The sequence below is a fragment of the Mesoplodon densirostris genome, chromosome 4 (genome assembly GCF_025265405.1).
Source record: "Mesoplodon densirostris isolate mMesDen1 chromosome 4, mMesDen1 primary haplotype, whole genome shotgun sequence".
Taxonomy (NCBI): Eukaryota; Metazoa; Chordata; class Mammalia; order Artiodactyla; family Ziphiidae; genus Mesoplodon; species Mesoplodon densirostris.
In genome coordinates this window covers 38,804,487-38,812,659 of record NC_082664.1, presented here as the reverse complement: position 1 = coordinate 38,812,659, position 8,173 = coordinate 38,804,487, and positions in this window count along the sequence as shown.

Here is an 8,173-nt window from a genome sequence, read left to right as displayed (position 1 = left end):
CCCTTTTCTTGTTCCTGATTTTAGAGGAAATGCTTTCATTTGACTTTGTAAAACAGCATATGCTTTATAACAAGAAAAAAGTTCAGGAATACTCTGTTACTGAATAAAATTACATTAATTAGAAATGCTATAATTCCCAGAAGCAAAGGAGGTATGACGATCAAGCATTTAAAACTAAATTTTTAATACAGTATGTGTATACGTCAGTGTCTAAAACATTCTGTGGAATTCAAACAATGAAATAAACCTTATATGTTCTCAACACATACCTTTATGTATTTTCTAATCATACTGCTATTTAAAAAACACACCCCTGTGAAGCCAGTAATTTACAGAGAAAGAAAATATGGAAGAGTGGAAAGACCTCAAAATCTGGAGGAATAAGACAGACTGTGGCCAAGACAAATAAGTTAAATTTTCTTACCCGCCTTACATTCTGGTTGTAAGAAATAAAAATAACATATATCAAGGGCCTAGCATAGTGTCTGGCACATATTAGACTATAACTATACACTAAATTATAAGCATATGTTAAATTTCAGATGTACACTAAATTGCAGTTTGTGCTCCCTTGGAACTTGAAATTAAGTCATCAAAAAAAGCACTCCACAAACTTTGCTAATTAGCTGCAGAAGGAACTAAAGTATCTGAAATGGAGCAGGGTGGTGCTCAAACAAGGTCGTGAAGATGAAGTGAAAGATTTGAGCTCAGGCTAAAACCCATTTCTCCTCTTCATTGTCCAGCCACACTGACGGTAAGAACCCTCTGTGCTCATTCTTTATCTACTATAAATCAATTTTTATATCATTCCATCTTTCATCCTTTATGCCTCACCATGGAAACTCTCCTCTTGTGTCAGATTCAACACTTCTTTTCAGTTGTCATCATATTCCACATGTCACTGAAGCTTTTGACACCATTGGCCATGCTCTTTTGCTGGGTACAGTCACTGGCACTTGGTATCCATTCCCGTTCCTGATGTCTTCTTGTTCCATAGAACTAGAAATAAAACTTATTTTCCAGACTCGTTTTTGGAGGCTGGGATTCTCTAGGCCAATGGTTCTCAGACTTTAGCATGCTTCAGAGTAACCTGGAAGTCTTCTTTAAAAACAGATTGCTAGGGCTTCCCTGGTGGCGCAGTGGTTGAGAGTCCGCCTGCCGATGCAGGGGACATGGGTTCGTGCCCCGGTCCGGGAAGATCCCACGTGCCGCGGAGCGGCTAGGCCTGTGAGCCGTGGCCGCTGAGCCTGCACGTCCGGAGCCTGTGCTTCACAGCGGGAGAGGCCACAACAGTGAGAGGCCCGCATATCACAAAAAAAAAAAAAAAAAAAAAAACAGATTGCTAGACCTACCCCCAGAGTTTCTAGTTTGGCTTGGGACTAAGAATTTGGGTTTTTTGTTGTTGGTGGGGTTTTTTTGGGTTTTTTTGCAGTACGCGGGCCTCTCACTGTTGTGGCCTCTCCCGTTGCAGAGCACAGGCTCCGGACGCGCAGGCTCAGCAGCCATGGCTCACGGGCCCAGCCGCTCCGCAACATGTGGGATCTTCCCGGACCGGGGCACGAACCCGTGTCCCCCGCATCGGCAGGCGGACTCTCAACCACTGCACCACCAGGGAAGCCCGAGAATTTGTATTTTTACCAAGCTTCCAGGTGATGTTAATGTTGCTGATCTGGAGAACTACACTTTGAGACCCATGCTTTATGTAAACTGAGCTGCACCAAAGAGAGATGCATTCTCATTAAATTTAAAGGAGAAAAGACCATCTTCCCACTGCTATTTCTGCTGGTAAGCAAGTTCAAGGAGAAAAAAACATTCTCCTTGGAGAATGGACAGAAAAAAACATTCCATTACCTATTTACCAGTTTTGTGGAAGTTGAGAGGCAGCTGTGGCTATGCAAGAAATGCTCCACGGCAGTAGCAGCAACTTCTGGACCTTCGGATCTCATCTACAGTGGTGTGTCTTTGAGCACATTCATCCAACGCTGGCCCCAGCTCCCACACAAAGACTTTCCAATCATTTTGTATACATGTAATTCTCTGTATTAAGTAATTTTTTTTGGAAAAGTCAGAGTGGTTTCTGTTTTCTGCAGTGATTCCATGACTGATCCTTGGCTTTCATGAAACCATCTGTCTCCTTTTTATCTCCCTCCCTGGTTTTCTTTCCATTAGTGCTGGTATCAAAGAACAATGCAAATCTGGATGTGACACATCCTATGTTGTGTTTTGTTTTCCTTTAAATGACCATACGAGAGGTAAATTTTTTTTAATGAATTTTACAATTTAGAAGCCAGATAAAGCTTCTCAGCGTGAAGAAGAATCTTCAGAATTCAATAAACTCTTCATGGTCAGCACCATAGCCTCCAGGGTTGCACTGACTTCATCATTTAGATTGCTTTTTAATGCCATTTCCAGCACATGACCAATCTTCTTTATAAAATATTGTTCCATTTCCCCCAAAATATGCATATTAAAAGATGTTCTATAGTTTTGTTCCTTGAGCAATCCTCATAGAATAAATATAACCTTCCTACCATAGAGGAAATGCAAATGGCTTATAGTCTAAAGTTGGGTTTTTAGGATATTCTGGCAAAATTCTAAAGAGAAATCGGTTTTGCAGTATAAAGTAGTGAGGACAGGAGTCCTTAAAAAATTATAGCATTATTAAACTAAAAGTTCTTAGAATAGAATAGAATCATTAGTGAAATAAATTTAGCAAATTCTCCCTAGAAAAAAAGAGTGAAGTCACTAGTTAAGAGAACTCAGCATCACTGGTTGATAACGAAATGTTTTAAATCTTTTTACCTTGTACTAAACTCTAGGATCAGATTTTTTACCCCCTTCTTACTTTTCACACAAGTGAAACTTTTACTCCTTGTGTAAAGGAATTATTCTTTTACGGCATTTCTTGAGCACTTCTACTCTTCATTCGTCAGTTTCTATTTATTATCAAAATATGTGATTTGCTTCACCTCTGAGTCTATGTATTACAAATCAGATCCTGTCTTAAGACCTATTTATTTAATCATGAATTAATTTACTTAAAATAATGGGTTAAATATTCTATGAAAGATCTATTTAGAAAATACCTATTAATAGCAAGATCAAATGTTTAAAAAATGGAAAGTGGGAGCCCCCTGGTGGCCTAGTGGTTAGGATTCTGCGCCTTCACTGCTGTGGCCCGGGTTCAACCCCTGGTCAGGGAACTGAGATCCCGCAAACAGTGCAGTGTGGAAAAAAAAAAAAAAAAGTTAAAAATTCATTTATATGTAAATTCATTCATTTAAAAACATGTTAATTAGATCAGAGTAATTTTTTACTCACCCTTTTGTTTTTAACTCTCCCCCTCAAGTCATTTAGTCTGTTCACTGTACTTCTAATATGTCTTTCATATCTACCCCTTTCTTTCCATTTGTCTTTGTCTTGTTTCAGGGCTTCATTGTCCATCTCATGCACTGTTTGTTGTAAGACATCGTACTTGGTCTTCCCACCTCCATTCTAGCAACCCTCTGAGCCATTCTTTATTCAACAAACAAGCCTTTAGTGTCTTCTGTGTTCCAGGCATGTGCTAGGCTCTGGGGATCCTGAGAAGATTAAGAACTCTCAAAAATTTCCCAGCTCACTAGGGAGACCAATTTGGAAACAACTAGAATATACCATAACAGGTGCAATAACAGTGGTATGAACAGAATGTTCCAAGAACACAAGCAAAGAATATCAATTCTGCCCTTAGCTGTTTCAGATTGTATAATATCACTTCTCCTCAAAACCCTGTGTTGGGGACTTCGCTGGTGGCGCAGTGGTTAAGAATCCACCTGCAGGGGACATGGGTTCGATCCCTGGCCCTGGAGGATCCCACATGCTGCAGAGCAACTAGGCCCAGGCACCACAGCTACTGAGCCCACGTGCCACAACTGCTGCAGCCTGCGCGCCTGGAGCCCATGCTCCACAACAAGAGAAGCCACAGAAATAAGCCCACGCACCGCAACAAAGAGTGGCCCCTGCTCGCCGCAACTAGAGAAAAGCCCGCGTGCAACAACGAAGACCCAGTGCAGCCAAAAATTTAAAAATAAAATAATTAATTAATTTTAAAAAACACAACAAAACACTGTGATGATTCCCCATCAACTTCAAACTCATTATAGCATGTTATTCTGGCTACTTCATTGACTCCAACCTACTTTTACAGTTCTACACACCTATCTTCAGTTATTTATTTTATTTTATTTTTGGCCATGTCGCACGGCATGTGGGATCCTAGTTCCCCAACTGGGGACTGAACCTATGCCCCCTGAAGTGGAAGTACAGAGTCTCAACCACTGGACCACCAGAGGAGTCCTCCTACACCCCTATCTTCAACCTCTATGCCCTTCAAGTTTCACCTTAACTGCCCCTACCTCCAAGAAGCCTATGCTCAGAGTTTACCTGGTATTTCCTTTCATTGTATATGCCTATCTCCCCACCTTCTAATTTTTTTGTGGATGAGAATCATGGTTAATTTATTTTTATATCCTCACCTCCCAAGTGCCTTATTTTAGTAATTTTCACATGGCAGAACCTCAACAAATGCTAAGCTGAAATTTGATTCCTATCAAATGATCCCAATTTCCGGTAATCACAATAATTGCTCAAGTCTGTCAGCATTATCTTCATTATTTTAACCAGTAAGTCAGGGGGTTCTCTGAACTGTAGTGGTTCAGTGATACAATGTAAATAATGAATGTCCCCTGGAGCTGTGTAATGCAGTGGTCCTATTTCCCTGTACTAGGATATAAGAACTATGTTTTAAGATCTTATTTTTAGTTATCTTATTGTTAGGGTATTTTTAAGATAATGTTAGGTAACAGGTTTCTTGAAAAGTACTTAAGGTAGCATGAGTCTCAGACTCACACAACATTGATTCTAGATCTAGTTTAATTTTCCTTTTAATGACCAAACTTTGTCAATTAGTCCTCCAGAGGACTTGACAGTTCTAGTTTTTACTTCCTCCAGATAAACAGTGATTTGCAAACTCTAAGATTTAAAAACACTCCTTCATGAGAAAGACAAATATCATATGATAACACATATATGTGGAATCTTAAAAAAGGGTACAAATGAACTTATCTACAAAACAGAAATCGAGTTACAGATGTAGAAAACAAATTTACAATTACCAGGGGGTAAGGGGGAGAGGAATAAATTGGGAGATTGGGATTGACATATACACACTGCTATATATAAAATAGATAACTAATAAGGCCCTGCTGTATAGCGCAGGGAACTCTACTCAATACTCCGTAATGACCTATGTGGGAAAAGAATCTAAAAAAGAATGGATATGTGTATATGTATAACTGATTCACTTTGCTGTACACCTGAAACTAACACAACGTTGTAAATCAACTATACTCCAATAAAAATTTTAAAAAAATAGTCTGACACATGTAGTGGAATATTTAGGAAAGTCCAAAAAAATTACAGCTTATATAACAAAAAACTGGCATCGAGCAATATTTTATTGTGATTAAAAAGTCATGACTTTATGAATTACCAAAAAAACCCAAACAACAACAACAACAACAACAAAAACCACCACTTTTGCATTACAGGCATACTTCAGAGATACTGCAGACCACTGCAATAAAGCAAATATCACAATAAAGCAAACCACATGAATTTTTTGGTTTCTCAGTGCATATAAAAGTTATGTTTACACTATACTATAAAATGTGCAATAGCATTATCTCTAAAAAAACAATGTATGTACCATAATTTAAAAATACTGCATTGCTAAAAAATGCTAACCATCATCTGAGCCTTCAGTGAGTCATAATCTTTTTGCTGATGGAGGCAATTGAAATTGCCTCCATGCTGATGGCTGCTGACTTAAGCAGGTGGTGGTTGCTGAAGGTTAGGATGGCTGAGGCAATTTCCTAAAATAAGACAACAATGAAGTTTGCCGCATCAGTTGACTCTTCCTTTCACAAACAATTTCTCTCAGCATGTAATACTTTTTGAAAGAGTTTTACCCACAGAAATCTTTTTAAAAATTGGAGTAAATCCTCTCAAACCCTGTCCCTGCTTTATCAACTAAGTTTATGTAATATTCTAAATCCTTTGCTGTCCTTTCAACAATCTTCATAGCATCTTCACCAGGAGTAGATTCTATCTTAAGAAACCACTTTATTTGCTCATCCATAAGAAGCAACTCCTCATCTGTTCAAGTTTTATCATGAGATAGCAGCAATTCAGTCACATCTTCAGGCTCCACTTCTAATTCTAGTTCTCTTGCTATTTCCACCACATCTGAAGGGACTTCCTCCACTGAAGTCTTGAACCCCTCAAAGCCATCCATGAGGGTTAGAATCAACTTCTTACAAGTTTCTGTTAATGTTGATATTTTGAACTCTTTCCATGAATTACAAATGTTCTTAATGGCATCTAGAATGATGAATCCTTTCCAGAAGTTTTTCTATTTCCTTTGCCCAGATGCATCAGAGGAATCACTATGGCAACAATAGCCTTACGCAATGTATTTCATAAATAATAAGACTTGAAAGTTGAAATTAGGGACTTCCCTGGTGGTCCAGTACGTAAGACTCCGCACTCCCAATGTGGGGGACCCGGGTTCTATCCCTGGTCGGGGAACTAGATCCCGCATGCATGCTGCAAGCAAGAGAGTCCACATGATGCAACTAAGAAGTCCACATGCTGCAACTAAAAGATCCCGTGTGTTGCAACTAAGACCCGGAGCAGCCAAAATAAATAAATAAATAAATAAAATCTTTAAAAAAAAGTTGAAATTACTACCTGATCCATGGGCTGCAGAATGGATGTTGTATTAGGAGGCATGAAAATAACATTAACCTCATTGTATATCTCCATCAGAGCTCTTGGGTGACCAAGAGCAGTAGTATTTTGAAAGAAATCTTTTTTTCTGAGCAGTAGGCCTCAACAGCAAGTTTAAAAGACTCAGTAAACCATGTTGTAAACAAATGGGCTGCCATCCAGGCTTTGTTGTTCAATTTACAGAGCACAGGCAAAATAGATTTAGCATAATTCTCAAGGGCTCTAGGACTTGGGGAATGGTAAATGATCACTGGCTTCAGCTGAAAGTCATCAGCTGCATTAGCCTCTAACAAGAGAGTCAGCCTGTCCTTGGAAGCTCTGAAGCCAGGCATTGACTTCTTTCTAGCTATGGAAGTCCTAGATGGTATCTTCTTCCAATAGGAGGCTGCATTGAAAATTTGTTGGTTAGTGTGGCCACCCTCATCTTGATCTTAGCTAGTTCTTCTGGATAACTTGCTGCAGCTTCTACATCAGCATTTGCTGCTTCACCTTTTAAGTTATGGAAACAGCTTTTTCCTCAAACCTCACGACCCAACCTCTGCTAGCCTCAAACTTTTTCCTGCAGCTTCCTCACCTCTCTCAGCCTTCCTAGAATTGAAGAGAGTTAGGGCTTTGCTCTGGATTAGGCTTTGGCTTAAGGGAATGCTGTGGCTGGTTTGATCTCTATCCAGATCACAAGAACTTTTCTCCATATCAGCAATAAGGCTGTTTCACTTTCTTATCACTTGTGTGTTCACTGGAGTAGCACTTTTAATTTCTTTCAAGAACTTTTCCTTTGCTTTCACAACTTGGCTAACAGTTTGGGGCAAAAGGCCTAGCTCTCAGCCTATCTATCTCAGCTTTTGATATGCCTTCCTCACTAAGCTTAATCATTCCTAGCTTTTGATTTAAAGCAAGAGATGTGCAACTCATTCTTCCACTTTAACACTTAGAGGTCATTGTTGAGTTATAAATTGGCCTAATTTTAATATTGCTGTGTCTCAGGGAATAGGGAGGCCTGAGGAGAGGGAGAGAGATGGGGAATGGCAGTAGGTGGAGTAGTCAGAACTCACAACATTTATCAATTAAGCTCGCTATCTTATATGGGCACAGTTTGTGGTCCCCAAAACAATTACATTAGTAACATCAAAGATCACTGATCACCACAACAAATATAATAATGAAAAAGTCTGAAATATTGTGAAAGCTACCAAAATGTGACACAGAGGCAAAAAGTGAGCAGATGCTGTTGGAAAAATAGTGCCAATAGACTTTCTCAAAGCAGGGCTGCCACAGACCTTCAATTTGTGAAAAACACAATATCAGCGAAGTGCGATAAAGTGAAACACAATAAAAGAGGTATGCC